The 18,233-nt window shown below is 53.0% G+C and overlaps 1 protein-coding gene across 1 annotated transcript in view; it reads left to right on the forward strand.

Moving 5' to 3' along the window:
- Window positions 1-18,233, forward strand: part of LOC104083281 (G-protein-signaling modulator 1-like) — a 54,494-nt gene that overhangs the window by 31,467 nt on the left and 4,794 nt on the right.

The following is an 18,233-nucleotide window of genomic DNA, read 5'->3' on the forward strand; positions in this document are numbered from 1 at the left end:
CTTTTATGGGATGCCACAATACCCGCTGCCCCATCAGAAGGCATGAACTCAAACTGTGCACGCAGTCCTGTGTGCTGCTCTCCCACGGTCTCCCACCAAGGCTCTGCGCAGGGATGCCCAGGAAAAAAACTCATCCCAGGACTCCCAGGCCCCAAGCCGAGTGATGTAATCTCTGGATAAGTCCTGCTGTCCACACAGCCTCTGACCTCCTTCCAAAGGGGCCTTACTGCAGCAGGCAGCTCCCTGGGACGGGGAGGTCCCGTGGGTGCGGTGCCTGAGTCAGAGCTCCTGGGTTTGCTGCCCATCTCTGCCACTGACTACCATTTGTTTACCTCCCTCTTCCCCATCTGTGTGATGGGGTAATGCTGCTTCCCTGCCTACCCTGGGGAGGTTACAGAGGCGTGATGATGGCTGTAAAGTTGTTTGAGCTTTGGATGGCAGGAGCTGTGGTGGTGTTATTAGCATTGGTGATGATGATGCTAATTACTGAGCTGCTGGGAAACTCCCCATGGGAGGAGGCGGGAGAGGGGAGGAGAGGCAGGGAAAAGTGAAGGGAGGCGAAGTGAGCTCGGGGATGGAGAGGAGTTTGTCCCTGCTGGCAGCTCTGTCAGGCCCTGGGAGAAGGGCTCAGCCTGTTGGCAAAGCCGTGGGGATGCTGGGATGGATAGGAGAAGCCATGGCCCAGGTGCTGCGTAAGGTAGGAGAGCGTGCCAGGGCCCGCGGCAGGTCCCTCTGTGCGACTTAGACCTTCCTGCCGCTGCTGAGCAAGATGCTGGTGTGGGACACCAGCATGCACACGGTGGAGAGCTTGCGCAGGAGGGTCGCGTCGCTGGCTGGGCGGAGAGACGGGCTTCCTTACCCCTCCCGTGGCCCCGTGAAATGGTGGAATTTCCCGGCCATGGCTGATGGTCACTGGGAGAAGGACCGGCACTGCCTGGGTCTGGGGGACAGGCAAGGGCAGGGTCCTCTTCACCTTTGAGGTCAGGTCTGGAGCTCCCATGGGAATATGTAGGGCTGTGAGTGCCTGGTTCTCCACAGGCAGAGCAAAGGTGGGTTTGGTCTGGGAGAAGCTGGTGAGGGTGAGATGCATTTGGCCACATTTTCTTTCTGTTGCAGCAGAGCCCTGAGCAAAAGTAGCTGCATTAGAGCTCGGTCCCTGTGTGCCTGCAGTTGCAGGCGGCCAGATCCGAGTGCTCCCTGGGATTTGTGCACCGCACACCTTCTGAGTTTCCTCTCTTTTAAAAGTAACATCAAAGCAAAAGGTTTTGTACCACATGAAGCTTGCAGACATCAAAGGCTTGCTCATAAACTTAAGCCCTCTGCTCCGCTGTGGAGAAGGTCATAACGCTCCAGCTCTTGATTGACTTGGTAACAGCTGTATTTTAGAGGGTTACTAGAAGGATGGGATTTTTCTAACACTTCAGGAATATCAGAGATTGTGTGTCCCTCACCCCTCCTCTCTGAGAGAGCAACCACTGTTGTGGGGGAAAAGGGAGAGGGTCTATGGAAGAAAGGGGCTGTGTATTCCTGAAAAGACTGCCTGGGGACCCGCCCCAATTCTGGGCCTTGCATTAAGGTCAGCACTGAGCTAAAGTCTCTGAGATCAATGGGACTGTGCACGTGCCAGAGTTCAAGGGCTAAAGCACTTTATTGGGTCAAGGTCCAACAGCTGGAGCAAAAACTATGGAGAGAGGTAAGGATCAAACCCAGTCCTCTCCCCTCCATGGGGATCTGTGCTCTAGAAATGGTCCTGTTCATCTGGACTCTCCTCTTCCCAGGGGAGTGCATCAGCTCGAGGGAGTGCTTCCTTGCTCTTCAAACCTGTCCTCCACCCTGTCCTCAGCAAAGACCATTTATAGTCAAGAGAAAGAGGAGCTGTGTTTGATTGCCGTGACGACTTGCAGAGATGGGTTGCTGATGTATTTAGACACTGAACAATTTGCAAGCATGCTGCATTGCCAAACGTTCCCTAGGACAAATGTTTTTATAAGACCTTTTTTATGATTGCAGTGAGAGCAATCATAAAAGAAGGGAAAATTTTGTAGATCTTACCCCCTGCCCCAAAGGCAGGTTGCCAGAGCTCTTTTAATGGTTTTCTCTCTCATGATTTACTAGGGGATTATCAGGTTGTAGGAGCAGTGCAGAGAGCAGATGCTCATGGTTGACCCTCTGCCTGGCCTGCAAGTATGAGAGTTCAGTTCCTGGTGTCACTGGGTGGGGAGCAGAGCTGGAAGGCAGTGTGGCATCCATGGCAGAGCCGGGCAGGGAGGTCCTGCCTGTCCCTGCTGAATCATGTCTTGTCCAGGCAGCTCTAGGGTGTCAAGTGCCCCTGTGACTTCACTCTGGATTGCAGAATTGGCCAGATGGATGCTGGGGTGCAAGGATAAATACTGCCTCAGAGGCTTCCTCCCAGACACTGGTGCGCTGGCCCCAAAGCATCTTTTCCCTGGTTGTCTGATATTGTTTGAGAGAAGATTAAACTGATGCTTCCTTGCAGTCCCTCAGGAGCTTGAACATGGGGGGGTTGCACCAGGCAGCCTTTGCTGCTCTGTGGTGGCTGTCTGTGCATCTTCCCTCTCTTTTAAGACGAGGTAGCCTCTTTGTCTCATTGATGTGTAAACTACCGCAATGCAAGGCCAGTGCAAATGCACACCCTCCTTTATCCCACAGCCTTTATGTTTTGTTTAACTGCATGGGTATAATTATGCCATTATCGTTGGTCAGACTTTCTGGTGTAAACGTGCTCCAAGAATCTGAGAGCAAGGGGGATGGAGAGGAAGAGAGAAGCCAGAGTCAGGGAGAGGGAAGGCGGCTGCTGCTAAATTTAAGACTGTTCCTATGACACCTGGAGGCTGCTGTGCTGGTGTCAGTCCTGTTGGAGCAGAGCAGGTAAACACTGAGCCACGGCTCATTCTTGTAACGCTTTATCTTCCTGTTCAGTTTGTGGGACCTTCTGTAGTGCGTCGGGCAGACGCAGACCTGGGAGAGAGGCTGCGCTGAGATATTTCCTAGCTGGAGGCAGGATGTGCTGGAAAACTTTCTGGAAGGCTTGAGTCTGACAGGTATCAGGAGGCTCTTCCAGGGATTTGGGCTGTTTGGAGAAGCAGCCAGTGATCTGGTTGCCTCCCCAGAGTCATCTTAAATTGTCTGACCTTTCTCTCCATATGTCTGTATGAGTCTTTTTGTTAAGCTCTAGGGCCCTTCTTTAGCTCCTCTTCTCTGACTCAGGTGGGCTGGTTGCACAGGTGCTGCAGGAGCCAGGAGAGATTTAAAAAATGCTCTCCCAAATCTAGAGGTGCAGCAGAGACAGCAGAGTCAGAGCCAAAACTCTTGTGAGTTTTGCAATGCAGAGCCCTGACACACGCTGTTCCTTGCTGGGCCGTTGGTGCTAGCATGGGAGGCAGGGAAATAAATGGGTAGATAGAAAATCTCTGCAAAGTAACTGCACAGAGATGGTGGGGGGAGGCAATAGCATTTTCTGGCTTGCACTGCTTCTGCTGCATTCATTGCCTCAGTGGTAAATTATCAGTTTCTTCCTTAAATATTAACAGCTGCCAGGTAATGAATTCCCCCTCTCTGTTTTATAATGGCACTAAAATTGGGATTTGCCTTGGTTTTCTCTGTAATTATCCAATGAAAGTGTGTGAGTGAGAGGGAGGCACGGCAGAGCTGGGCCTTGCAGGCTCTGCTGCAGGCAAGAGTCGTGCCTGAGGGACTGAACCCAGGCACGACCCTTCCCCACGGGCAGCTCCGGTGTGCGGGGCTGGGGCTGCACAAGCAGTTACGTGAGGCTTATGGTTTTACGATCCGTCATTAAGTTACTTTTTCTCATGCAGAGGGGTGGGTTTGGGAGGTAGGCTAGCATACACAGGTGGAGTAAAAGCCAGAATTACCTGCCAGGCTCCTCGGCATCCCACAGAGGAGAAGCTGGTCCTGGTGAGGTGTGGTTGGGAGAGCACCTGGGGAGGGAGCAATGTCCCCGGCAGGGAGAGGTGAAGCAGGAGCCATCCTGATTCTTCAGAGCACTGGGGCCAAATGCTGTATTTGCCTCTCTCTGGGCAACCCCCTCCTCACTGGGGATGGCACCTGCATTTCAGACAATTCTGTGACTTGAGGTTTGATGTTGTGAGAGACCAGCTGTCTTCAAAGAGCTGTGCATGGTTCCCTGTGCTCTGCTGCCGAGTAACAGTCGATGTAATGCCAGTCCAAGGATTTTCCTTGGCATCCTCTGCCTTGCTCATCTGGGTGGCCAGAGGAGGCTTCCTTAAGATCACCCCTGCAGATTCCAAAAATGGGAGCCCAGAGACTCTGTCTTACATGCCTTGGGCGCAATGTAGACGGCTGGATTTGAGAAGCAGCGATCATCTCTTCTACCCACAGCTTTTGCTTATGAGAAGGTTACGGGCACTGGCTGCTTTAACCACTCTTTGCAGTCAGGTCCCAGGGGTGTCTCTGGTCAGAGCAATGGGCTTTGCAGTACGGAGGAGACTCTCAGTTGATGCTGGTTTTGTTTTGGGAAAGAGACTGCTCTGCTACGGAGCCCTTGAAGGTGCTGTGAATGGTTTTGACATTTCTTAATTTAAGCCAGGAAAAAGCCAGACTGTGACCTCTGGGTCACCTGCGAATATTTGACCCTTTTGGACGCTGAAGCAGGAGAAATGACCCCTACAAGGTGCACTGCACAGCACAGGACAAGTGTTAACTATTCCCTCCCCTTTGTCCTGCAGACAATATGGAGGACAAAAGCCAAGTAGAAAAGAGAACCTGTCACCATGTAGAAGGGGCAGATAACTCCCACGCGCTCTGTGGGGCAGGACTGATGTTGGCAGGGCAGATGGTATCTGTATGGGCCACAGCATGATCAGTATCCTTCATCTGGGGTGGCGATGGGTTGAGGACTGCTTGCTCAGGGCTGCCCTTGCAGTGTCCTGCCCACATTTTGCTCTGAACAGAAGCAAGGCAGAGGTATTGCTGCCTCTGTGCCCGTGTGTCAGCCCCTAGGCCTTGTCCTCAGTGAGATGCTTCAGTGCTTAAGGTCCCAGAGGTAAAGCTAAATTCCTTATCTTCCTGTCTTTGGGATATTCTTGTTGCTGGGACACGCTCTTTCTGCTTTTTCCCTTGTTTTTCCTCCTCCCAGTCTGAGGTCAGGTTGTGAATCAAAGCTGTGCTGTGAAAAGAGATAGGAGGCAGGATTTAACACAAGCCTGTGCTTGTGCATCAACCACATGCAGAAGAAAGAACGTACCGGTTGTTCCGTGTGCAGGATGGCTGTCCAAGCCCTCAGCTGTGCAGAAGTTACACCAAGCACCCAAGGTTTGGGTGTTTCTTAGACCCCTTGGGCTGAGGATCAGGGGAATGAACGAAAGCATGTCTGAGACCCCATATTCCATCCATAACTGGCTAAGTGTGGAGGCCACTTTTGGAGCTAGAAAACTGTAAGAAAGAGCTTCTTACCAGAGGAACCTGCTCTAGGAAGGAGGTAAAAACTGAACAGATTGTCCAAGGTCCCCCAGGAGACCTTTATTGGAGATTACGACAGAAGGTCTGCAGGTCAGCGAGTCCAGTGGTCCAGGCTGGAGCTGACTAACCAAGCTACCGAAATACATTCTTCTTCCCCTGACTCATTGTAACTGAGTTTTCAGTTATTGGCACTTTGAAGCCATAATTGAGGTCTGCTTTCCTCCTTGCACAGCCTTTTCTCCTGGCAAATTGTCAGCCATCAAGTGGTATGAGACAGTAAAAGAGATATTACACTCACCATTTCCTAGAAACTGTCACTTTAAAGAGAACAATACTAAAGAGAGTGATGAATCGGAGCCAGACCCAGAGCAATAAAACTCCAAATGTTTGACTTCTCTCAAAACCTGGAACTCTTCATTAATTTCTAGGGTCTCTGCCATGCCTGGGGCACTTTGTACGTTCACAGTTCCGGCCTCTCGCATTTAATAAACTGCACATGCCAGAAGAGCTTAAAAAAATCACAGTCCAAGTTCTCTTTGGATGTAAATCAGCATAACTCTACTTAAATCACTGGAGTTATGATGACACCAGATGACACAGGGGCCTCCAGTGACTGGGGATTTTGTTTGGTTTTTTAGCGTGAATATCTCTTGCTCAGGCAAATGCAAGTGCAAGAGGCAGCAGCATGGCCGTGCCTGTGTTTTGCCTAGGTGCCAGCAGTGACCTGTATCCATGCCAGCACCGGGGGCTGAGCTCCCAGCTGTGGCTGGTGGGATCTGGCATGTAAGGGAGCACCTGATGGATCCAGCCAGTCTCTGTGCATGGACTGAGGCGGGGAAGGGAGTGTGGTCTGGCTGTGCTTGCTGGAGTCCTGTTGTGTGCTTTTCCATTGTTTGGGTCTACATAGATAATCTTTTCTGTACCAGTAACTTGTGTTTCTCTTTACATGAGCTATATTTAAAAGCAGGGAAATGCACCCTAATAATATGGGTTTGGGTTTCATTTAAGGACAGACCTGTAGCCGTGCAGGAGCCAGTATAATCAGAGCAGTTTTGTCTGTACCTTATCTTTGATAGCGGCTGTTACCAGTTGCTGGACGGTGCTACGGCGCTGGACGCTCTCCCAGAAGACACAAACAGCACAACCTTGGAGCAAGTTTGACTTTTGTCTTGTTATTGCCCAGCTTTGGGGAGGCCAGATCTCTGCCTGTGAGCAGCTTGTCCCGTGTGGTCACTTGGGCGTCCTGCACAGAGGCCACCCCGCTGCCTTCGTTCATCACCAGCGCAGCTCCATCCCCAGTGTTCGTTTGTGGTCAGGCAGGGAGAGTTCAACGACCCAGGTGACGGGCAGTAACCTCCTCTGGTAGTAGGTTGTTCTCTAACCTACTGCTTATGGATAGACGCGGTCCCATCCAATGCCAATCCTCTCTTCTGCATTTAGGATAGCGTTGGGGTGAGTGGAGGTTTCGGGGTCTCTCTGGGCTGTCCTTGTGTCTGTGCTTGGACTAGGTGCAGGAAACTGAGGCTCCCTGGGAGCTGCTGGCTGCGGGTCCTCCACAACTGCAGGAGTAAGGAGAAGGTTGTGAATCCATAAATCAAAGGAGCTTGAAATGAGGAAGATTCAAGTGCTGTTTCTTGGAGCTCTCATGATAAAAAAACTGTCATGGCAGCAGGAAGGCTTCCTCTGCCCCTGTATGAGTGTGAATGCAGCTGTTGGGGCGGCATGTCAGGGTTAGAGGTGCAGGCAGGCAAAGCCCAGCTGGACTGGAGAAGGTCTCCCTGCTTTTGGCAGTCGCTGCTGGCTGCCCGCTGGGCAGGGCACAACCTGCGTCCGGGGTTAATGTGGCAATCACGAGCCTCTGCTCACACCTCACCTTCAGCCTGCATCCACGTTTCCCATTAGCAGTGCTATTTTTGAGCCTCCCAAGGCAATTAACACCAATTAATCTAAAAAAGCCTAAATAATGGTTTTTCAGAGCCCCCGGCTCCTTCCTGTTCCCCATGCGGCCCCAGAAGGCTGCAGCCCGAACCTGGCAGAGAGCTGAGCCAGTTAAGTGCTTTGTGTGCAGGGGCTGCTGGGGAAGCTTCTTGGGAAGATGTGCAATTAGAGAAGGACCCCAAATGATCCCATAGATCCAACTTTTCCATCCTGGATCGTGGTATCTGTGCCACAGAGAGAGTTGCAGTTCCCTGCAGTGCTCCTTATGCTGGAGGAGAAGGGGAACCAGCTTCTGCAGATCGGTGCAGCCCTCTCTTGAGAGCCAGCAAAGAGTGAGACCACTGAATATGCTTGGGTGCAGGATGTGCAACTCCCCTGGGATGTGCAGAAAAGATTTTTTGCCTGTATCTAAAGCCACTTGCATCCTCGTATTCTCTGGGCGCTGTCATGTGGAGCAAATCAGCCTCCCCGTCTTTGCCTTCCCAAACGGGGCGTAGTTTCACCTTGCCCTTTTAAACAGCATGTACCAGAGCAAGAGCTGTTTTTTGCTGATAGGAGAGGCTGTACCTGTGTTTGCATGTGATTTTTGTCTTACCTGTTCAAGCTCTTCTGAGAAGGCTGTGTCTGACCATCGCTGAAATGGTAAGCCCACGGGTACCGGCCCCAGGATCTTCCCTGCCCCCCTCCCTGCCAGGATTTCATGTTTTGTGGGGTGCCTTGCATAACAAGGCCTTGATCTTGAGCACGGCCTTCAGGCATTACTGGAGTATGAGTAAATAATAATTAAGATTTGGGCGTTTGCTGCAGTGAAGGGTGTTTATATGAAGGTTAGATGTGCGTTATGGGTGCTAATGTAGATGGGTGTGTGTGGATCCACCGACTAACTTCACCCGATCGTTACCACCCCTGGTAAAGGTGCTGCATCTGTTCAGCTGCTTTTTAAACAGCGCTGTGCTAAGAGCAAGTAGGTGTCTAAATAAAAGTATGTTTCAAGAAAGCAGCACAATTTTGGCAATCCAGAGACAAGTAGGCTTTTTTGCAAAGCGTTTTCAAAGCAAATTGTCAGTAGGTTCCAATTTCAGATGCACCGAGCGCAGTATATTGTGGGGAGGAGGGCATATCTGCTGCTGGGGGAGCATTGGATCATTTCCATCGCTGAAGAGGAGCGTGTCCTTCACTGGCAGCGGGCTTATAGGCACCTGTCTCCTCCATCACCTCCTACTCCTCGGTAGGGCTGGAAGTGGGGAGGTGGTGGTGCAGTCTAGTGGATCAAGTAGGTGACTGGGAGTTGAGCACTATATATTAACCTTGACTTCTGTGCTAATTAATCAAGAATATGGGTTATATCCTTTAAAACTACAGAGTTATTTCGGTTTAGCAAATTACTGCTACTCAACTGAGACTCAACAGCTGAGCGTGGTCCTAGTTCCACCCCCCTCCAACTGCAAAGTAAATCACTGCAACTAGTTTCAGCTAAAACATTGTGCTTTGCTGCTTGGCTGTGTTACGATGTGCACGGCCAGGTACCGCAGCTCTGTGTGAGGGTGAGCATCGATTACACTCCAAGAACTACTGCTTGCTGGCATCTGCCTATAACCTGAATTGTTTTGAGCAAGTAGTTCAGGTTCACTCCGTTTTGGTATTTAAGGGATCCTCCAGGTTTTTGATGGGCTAGATTGACCTCTGTCAGTCTGTAGCTGCCCATCTTCTTCCATAGACTGGAGAGACTGACCTGGAACGATAATGCTTCTAACTTGTCTCCTTGGTTGGTAATTGAAGCTTCAGGTACTAAATCTAGGCTTGTGCATTTCTATTAAATGGTGACAGGGAAACCCAGCCTGGCATGGTAAATGCTGTCAAAACCTATGTGGAAAAGTTGCTACATTAACTACAGAGTACTGCTGTAGCTCTTTGAGGACTGTTTGAATACACTGACTAACATATTGCCTCCCAAAGAGAAACCAGAAGTAATTTCCATGCGATGGATGCACTGGTTTCAGCAGTGAGGGCTGGCTACCTGACCTGTGATTTCAGGGTAGATTACCGTGTAGCTGGGGAGAAGTGTAAATCCAGTATTAATAAGGTTGTTGCACAAAATTGCCAAATCTGAGCACGGTGGTACTAGCTTTCAGGCAGTCAGATTGGCACTGCAAGTAGCAGAGGTGTCAGTAACACTTCAGCCAGACACCCACGCAGGCACGCCACGCTCTGTCTCAAAATAAAATCAAAACCGATATTGTCACCTGCTGTTGATCCAAAGGCATGGATTTAAGCCGTGTGTGGCAGTAGGGCATGTTCCCAACAGGTCAGCAGTAACTGTATTAGGGAAGGAGGGAGCGTGGGTGAGTTATTTTGGTTTTGTTTGAAACAATAAAACCCAAGTTATTTGAAATCTTAACAACAGAACCAGCTTTTAGCACCGGCGTTTATAGGGATGAGTGGGCGAGTTGTTTAAAGGAAAAAAAATCTTTGAAAACAGTCCAAGTAAGGGTGATAATTTCATCCTACAAGGGAAGTGCGGTGCGCACGTCTTGTGTTTGAGCAGTGTGTGTATGGTCTGCACCAGGGGCTGTGGCTGTGCAGTTTGCAAAGCACACTGAAGGGCACACGTGTGCCGAGGGCACGCTCGGGCACACACTCGCAGCTCCCTGGTGTGAGAGCTGGAACCTGAAGTTGCAGGTGGTGTCTCTGCAGATCACGGATGTCTCACTCGCTCTCCTTTGCTGCATCCTAAACCCAGACGCAAAAAGTAATTTCCTCTTGCTGTTCCAAGCACTGACCTCTTGTGTGTAGGCTCTGTTCCTGTATTATACCTGTCTTCTGCATTTCACCCTCAATACCAGCTTCACATGCCACCTTTCATAGCTGTCCCAAGTTGACTCAACTCTTCAGATAAGGGGCAGAGTCTCGGTTCTGGTTCGTTCTCCTCCTACCCTTAGTATACCCTTAGTATCCCTTCTACCCCTTAATATCCCCTTAACTCAGCCCCCCAGCAGTGTGGCAGCAGGGAAACAGCGGCCGCAGCACAGACGTTCAGCTCACACAAGCTGCGGCAGCGTCTGTGCCCCCGCACCAAGCGTGACAGCAGGCAGGTCAGCTGTGCCCTGCCTCTTGCCCTTCCTTGCCCCTTCTTTCCCTCCTCAGTCGCTGTAGCATTTTTAAAAATCAAATCTCGAACTAAATTGAAGTTTAGTATGTGAGCTCCCCAGGCAGCAGCTTAGTTTGAGGCCAATTCCCAATTGTCTCTTGCCTTCCATAGCCTGTGGCACCAGAACAAAATAGGTGCAGAGTAATTGCCTTTTGCCCGCTCTGTCCTGATACTAGGATTTTGCAAGGTCTGTGTAATGGAGAATTGACTTCTCCTGGCACATGACAGATGGGGCTTCCCCACAGGACAGATCCTGGCCAGCGCCACTGGTGTTCCGGGGGTCCATCTTGCATGTCTGCAGCATCCCCACTGCAGTGGTTCTGTCTCGTCAGCACAGGGCGTTTTATCACTTGTTGCTTCAGAGCTTGTGTTTGCCCTTGAGCACAGCCTGACCCCCTCCCCGTCAGCCAGATCGGCCTTGTGGGCACCGACAGATTCACAGTTCACGGCTGTCCCAGCCCTGCTGCTCTCCTTCTGGAGATGCTTTATGCATCCGAGATGCCTTGCCCTTGGGTCCAGGATCGTTGCAGAGCCCAGTGAGGTTCACAGCCCCTCTTGGGATGGGAGGGGGCTGGGGGCTGAGACCCGCCGTGCCCTGCACGCAGCCTAGCAGCGAGCGGGGGCCAGGGCCAGGTACCGAGCCAGGAGTCCTGACCTCAGGCCCCACACAGTTTCCACGTTTCTAATTACTGTGTGACTCCTGGAAATAAATTACTGGTATGAAAAGGCACAGGCAGTCCCCCAGAGCTGCATTTGTTCAGGATAAAGAAATTTCCTATTTTTGCAATGAAAGATGAGAATGAAGTGTAAGAGGACAGTGTGGACAGAGAGCCCAGAGTGCCCAGGGGGCTCTGTCCCCACTTTGCCACTGCCCTGCCAGGTGGTCTTTGGCAAGCTGCTTCTCTTTCCAGTGACCCATTTCACAGTCACAAATCCACATTTCATATTGACATTTCACACATGGGAGGTAAGAACAGCTCTTTGGCTGCTGCGTAGCATTTCCATCTTTCTGCGTTTAAAACCTGTCGCAATTAGAAATTTCTCTCTTAAACAGTGGTACGTTTAAATTAAGAGATGCTTATGGCTGAGCATATTTGGCTTTTGCAATAGGACAAAAAAAATCACATATCTAATAATATGAGGAGCATGAGGACTATCAGGAGCTAAAAATGGTCATTCAATATTTTGGTGCTTTAAATCTGAGTGATCATATTGTGTCTGTATGTGCACTGTGCATTTACTGTCGTGGTGCGTGTGCCTGTAGAGCTGAGTGTGTTTGCAGATGTAGTTCAGGAAAATTGATCCCAATCTATTTTTAAGGTAAAGTGTGTGTGATGGGTAGGAGGTGAGGAGGTGGAAGGAAAGCTAAATATTCACATAGCTCCACTGTGTGTTTAAGAGCATCATCTAATAACACTGGGATCGTGGCAGCGAGGTGAGGGAGAGAGGAGCGCTTCGCTGGAGTCCACCCCCTCGCGCAAGGGCACGGGGTCAATCCGGGAGGAGCGTGGCGAGCAGGGCTGTCGCTTTAAGCTGCATCTCGCACCCAGCGGGTCATTGGTGCTGGCGACGTTCTTCACATGGCTGCGCGCTCCGCATAAATCTCTGCTCCGGCAGCCAAAGCGGAGCTGGGGAGAGCTCTCTCTGGCTGCTAGCAGTAGCTAAAGAGCATCAAAGTGGCAGCCCTGCATTGCCAGCCTCTGCCCTGCGAGGTGAGGTCGTTCTTGCCCGTGGACATGTAAAAGCTGGAGCCTGGGGAAGAGCTGGCTGCTGAGGTCAGTAAGTAAAACTCGTTTTTTGTTTGTGTTTCTCTTCTGTCCTCTGAAATGAGAGGCTAGATCAGGGGTAAGAGAAGGAGGCAGATACAGAAGAGAGATTTACTCGGGCCAGGGCTTGGATATTGCCTGTGTATGCTTGGTTTTTTAAAGTTTACAGGTAGCTTCAGTTTGAACTTTTTATTATTAACATTTTTGCAACTTTCTGGGAAATAGATGCAAGCAATGCACAGGCTGCTCGGATGCCTGCCGATGTCTTATAGTAGAGCATGGAGAGTGTGGTTGGTGGTTCTCTGTGCCTGGCCGTGCTTACTGGGAGAGGACGGGTGTCTGCCAGCCAGCCCTGCCTTTTGGAGGGAGCGTGGCAGCAGTACTTAAGGATCGGTATTGAAAGGCAAGTGCTGTCCTCAGCAAAGACTGGACAAGTTTAACAGCTTTTCTGACTCTGAAGGTGACGGTCTCATCAAGGAGTGGAGACTCCAGCCAGCACCGAGCTGTTGGTGGCTGGGGACTGGGAGAGCCCCGCTCCCGAGCCCAGAGACAACGCTCCAGACATTTCACCTCTTGGTAAAACAGGCTGCGGCTTTTGGCCAGGGGTTTCCTTCCACTCCTCTCCTCCAGCTCCCCCCTTACCTTCTGGAAGGCTCTTTCCAAGCCTCCCTTTCACCAGGTGAAGCGATGAGGTGGGGAAGTTAGTTCAGTGGCTGATGCACCTGCGAGGTGAGGGGGTTTGGGGTTGTGGTTGTGCTAGCGGTGCTGGCTCCCACAGCAGTTTCCTCTGGGGCAAGGTGCTGGGGTGGTGTGGGGATAAAGCAAAGCCACGTGCAGGGGACTGGCAGGCAGCGGGGGCAGCCCAGGATAAAGTGCTTCCAGCACTGGCAGTCACCAGCACCCCCCCAGCCCTGCTCCTGCCTGGTGATTTTGGAGTCGACTGCCTTGAAAAGAGGGTAGGTAAGCAGTTGTGATGCAGAGGCAGATAAGGCATGTCATGTGGGCGTAGATGTGTTGGAATGAATATCTGCCAGGCTCTGGGCAGATAACTGCCTGCTAGAACAAGGGGCACAATTTTTCCAAGAACTGTCCGCAGTCGAGAGTTTGGCCGTGGGGACAGATCACGGGGTCCTGTCCCAGCTCTGCCACTGCGGGACATGGTCAAGTCACTTCACCTCCAGATTGTCTCCTCACTGAAATAAAGTGAGGAGGAGGAATTGGTGGTGGATATGTTTAAATGCCAAGGCAGTGCTCTCTGAGGGGCTGCTGTGGGAGCAGCGGTGAAAACTGCTGCGTTATCCCTGAACCTGCTGCCATCCTCACCTTGTCCCTGACCTGGCCCACACACCAGAGCCAGACTGCCTTCGAGCAGCAGCTCCTGAGCTGGATCCACTGTGCCAGACCCGCCGGGGTCCATCCGCCACTGGGCAGTGGGTCCTGCCCGCAGGTAGGGCAGCGCTGTCCCTCTCAGAGGGCTGGGCGAAGCTGGAGTGAGCAGTCCTCGAGCTTGACGAGTCCTTGCTGCAGCGGGGCAGGTCTGCAAGAAGTTGAGCCTGGAGGAGAGGAGGGGGACCAAAGGGGCAGGCCAGCGCCCCGTGGGGACACCGGCTGGGAAAAGAGAAGCTGATCTGACGGAGGAACAAGGTTTGACCCTTTGGGTAGCTCATGAGAGCATCTGCAGTTTGGTCTGCTGGGCGACGCTCCCTTCGAAGGGGACATTTCACCCGTGCATGGTACGGCAGGTACTTTTGGCACGTGGCAGCGGCAGGAATTGCTGGGGGATGTGCCATGGCTCTACCAGCACAGAAATCATCTGCTGTGGTCCTTGGGGGCCTCTGGAGCCCTGTCCCAGAGCAACCTGGGAGCGTGTTGCTGCGCAGCCATGATCAGACAGGCTTTTGGTGGGGCTCAGCAGCAAATGCGGAGAGAGCTGCATCCCGCCCTGGCTGCTGCTGCTTCCCAGGGAGCCCTCCAGCTCTGCCCAAGCTGACGTTAAACCCTGTGGGGCAGCAGGAAGCTGTGGGAGAAGCCGCCGTTGCCAGAGCTGTTCAGTTGAGGGTATTTCTAACAGCAGGTGCCGGTGCGCGGTGGGGGAGCACAGCTGGAGCCAGCCGGGGGTATGGGCTCCTCGGGTGCCGAAGCGAGACTGGGGACAGGGTGTTGCCTGGGAGCTGGAACAGCGTTGTGGAGCAGAAAGCGCAAGCCATGGTGCCAGTGGCATTGCCCTGCTCCGACCAAAGACTTACTGCTTCTGGCCTGGGATGTGTGCGTGGGGTCGGGCACGAGGACCCCCCTCATCTGCCTGCCAAGGAGCACCATGTCCTGCTCCACAGGGCCCTCAGGCATGGGAACACCATGTGAAACTAGCACAGAAATAATTAAAACATTCTCTGCCGATCCCGGGATGGGGCTTAGGAATGGGAACGTGTCAGAGAAAGGCGCTTCGCTGCAGAGGCACTGGTGGGCAGCGGTGTCCAAGGGCAGAAACCTGCGGGGCATTTGTGGGCTGTGGCTTCGGGTGTTGGGAGCTGGAAAGTGGTTTAGTTTTTGCAATTAGGCCTTCTACATTTGTTTAATGGCTTTTCTGAATCCGAGTGAAAATGGCCAAGGGGTTTTAGGCACAGGAGTCTGTTCTGACTTTGTTTTGCTTTGCTTGGGATCGCTTCAGCCTTGGCCTCACCTGTATATCTGGAGCAGCCAACATGAGGGATTTCCCCATGAGATGCTGGTCTGTGCCCTGCACTCCTGTGCCGGGGGGGCAGAGCCAGGCAGCCCAGGACCTTCTTGGCCAGAGACTGTGAAAGGTTTTATTTAGCATGAGTGAGAGTTTATCGGAGAGGAAAAATGGTGTGTTTGTGCTCCGCAGGGCAGTGACCTGCAGCCTGGGAGAGGCAGGGGCTTGGGGCAGCCCCAGCACTGGGCTCCCTTGACCCCTCCTGAAGAGCTGCCGGTCCCAGCCGAGCAGAGGGGCTCCCTGGGGGGGCATCGCTGCAGGGAGAGGTGCAGCAGCAGGCTCCCTATCACTCCCCGCAGCTGCTGTTCGTTGTCTTTCCAACACCTCAGCTGTGTTTTACACATCCTGGATCCAACCTGGCAGGTTAAACAGCTCATCCACCAGCAAATGAATGTATGCAAAAGCCTGGATGCCTTCCAGTGAGGAAGGCCTGTTTCAGGTGAGTGAGTCCTGCTCCCAGGCTGTCCTTAGCCAGGTTGCTCAGTTCTCTGATGAGCCGGCAGCGTCCAGGTAGAAATACCACTTGCAGAAAATGGGAACAAAGCTCTGACCCCCAGGTATGGGACCTCTGCCTGCCTGGGATGGTGGCCGTCCCTGTCCTGCCCGGGGTCGGGGAGCAGGAGCAGAGGCTCCACGCTTGTCCTGGTCCGCATGTGGGGAGAGAGGTGTGTGTCTCTCTGCCCATGCTGAGGGCGAGCATGTTTGCAGCCGAAGCTGCCCCAGGGGTGATCTCCGCAGCGCCAGCAGCCCCCGGTCCGCAGGTGCCAGCAAAAGCCTCGGGTCTCTCTGCCCAGCACAAAAGGGGTTGGTTTGCTGCTTTGCCCGTGATGGAGGCTGGCTGACCGGAGGAAAATAACAGTTGGCAGAATTTGTGTAGTTGTGGTGCTAGACGTGAAGGATGGGTGACGAGGCCAGGCAGGGACACCAGCCGTGGGGTGAGAAGTGATCTCGGGGCTGGAAACCAAAGCTCTGCTGCCCAGGAACTATTTAGGTCTCTGGGTCTTGGGCCCATGGTGACCGGTTGTTGTGTGTCTGTGCTATCGCAGGACTGTTCCTCAGCCCCATTAGGGGATGCCCTGGCTCTTGGGAAGCCTCCTGACCATCCTGGATGTGCCAAGCCCTGGGCAAGCACAGCTCGGTAGCAGATGGTGGGCCCCAGGGTGTGATTGCACATCCATCTGCCCTTGCAGCTCATTCCTCGGGGCCAGGAGCAGACTGTGAGTGGAGGGAGCCAAGCGCTCCGTGGCTTGTCATATTTGGGCACTTTAATTAGAGGGGTGCAGGCCTGGGGCGCGGTTTGGCTGGGGCAATGCTGGAGGGAGCCTGGTGTCAGCAGGTGCTGCTGCGGGCCCTGCGGCACCCCACGTCCCAGGCTGGCGCAGCACGTGCAAGCCCTAACGCTGGCCCGCGGGCACTGGCCTCCTTGCCCCTCCGGGTGCCACCGTACCAGGAGGTACCCAGGCATGCAGCCAGCCCCGTCCCACACTTCATATGCACCGGCTGCTCTTGCTACTGATTCAAAGCATCCTTTCCTCTCCTGGGCACGTTTTGAGCAGAGATCCTGACAGGGGAAATGGCAGGGTCCCTGGCAGGATGTTCTCAGGGGGAATCTGGTCTCTGTGGGGGGGAAGCCATGAGCTGGGGGCTCTGACCAATGCACTGCCCGGCTGCTCCCTGCAAGGCAAAACCTCCTGTGGACCTGCAGTTGCTCTGATTTACTCTGTGCGGTTGCGGGGAAGCTAGAGGAAGGTTTGGTGTGAATGAGCCGGCTTCCTCCTCTAGCCTGAAATTTGGGTCATGCAAACCAACGTAGCAGAGCTGTGATAGATGTAGTTCATCCTTGGTTCAAGCCCAAGCAAGCTTTGATTTCCAAGGTGCAACTGTTGACGGTTCAGAGGGTCTGTCTGAGCTACTGTTTCATTAGCGGATCAGCACGTGGAAAGAGGCAAGAGGGGTTTTTCCCCTCCCTGATCAGCTCCCACATTGCTAATGTTCCTCTCTGGCCCGCTGCTAATTTTGACGCTGCCCTAAATAGAAGCTGAGTGCATCTCATCTGCTGCGCTTAGCATACAGGAAAATTGTTTTCCTTCATTTACTGAATCCAACTTGCGGCTTTAACCCTGTCAGCACAAGTCTCTCCCCGTTGCAGACCTCCCTGGAAGGACTTCACATGCCTCTGTCCCGGTGAAGATCTCTTTGCTGGGATCAGCACTGCACGTGGTAGGAGAGGGAGGGCTCCCGGGTCGCCCAGGACGGCCACTGGCAGAGCTGGGAGAGGGGCTTTGCTTCATGAACAGCCAAGGAGATCCCTTTCTCTGCTGAAAGGCCTGGTGCTCCAGGCCAGCTCTCCCTGTGCTCTCTCCATCTCTGCACCGCAGCGTGCTGCTCCCCAGGAGGGACGCAGTGCCCCTTCCCAGACTGGCCGTCCCCAACCCCATGCTGGAAAATAGGTCAGCAGAGGCAGACCCAGCTGTAGGAGTTTTTGGTTGGTTTCTGTTGTGGTATTATTTTCAGCATCTGGTTCCACCAGACAAATGCAGGGACCCTTCCTGAGCCTGGCAGATGCCTCTCTTATCACTGTCTAATTTTATATCCCGTTCTGAGTGGCTTCTCGGAAAGATCTGCTGTTCCTACTGCACTGGCCGCTCCAGAGCAGGACTCTGGGTTTGCTCTCCCAGCACGGGGCACGCAGCCTCTCTCTGTGCTGGAACTGGACACAACACAGCGCTTTTGAAAGGCTGCCTTGAACGCGAAGCCTTCTGCAGTGCGACTTAAATATATCGCTGTCTAGTGCAAGGTGCTTATTTGGGGCTCTCGTGCAAGAACTGTTTTCCTGAAAAACTATAATTTTGTGGCATTTGCAGCTTGGTGACTGTTACAACAAGCGGTGTGCTGAGGACACAGGAGCACCGAAAGGAAGCATTGGGAGTGCAAGGGGCAGTGGCCTGCAAAGGTTAAATTTAGTTGGTTAGAAAGGACGGCTGAGTGCTGGCATGCCTGAGCTCGAGCTGAGCCTCAGCTGGGCACACAACAACACTTTAGCCAGGGCGTCCGCACGGTTCCCCCTCGTCCCTCGCACTCCCAACCGAGGTCCCTCTCTGAGCCCACCCCTTTGCCAGCCCACAAGCTCCTCTTCCCCACAGAGCTGTGCCAGGATGACTGCTGTCCCCTTTCCTCCCCTCTTTCC

This window comes from Fulmarus glacialis, unplaced genomic scaffold (assembly GCF_000690835.1).
Source record: "Fulmarus glacialis isolate BGI_N327 unplaced genomic scaffold, ASM69083v1 scaffold34111, whole genome shotgun sequence".
Classification (NCBI taxonomy): Eukaryota; Metazoa; Chordata; class Aves; order Procellariiformes; family Procellariidae; genus Fulmarus; species Fulmarus glacialis.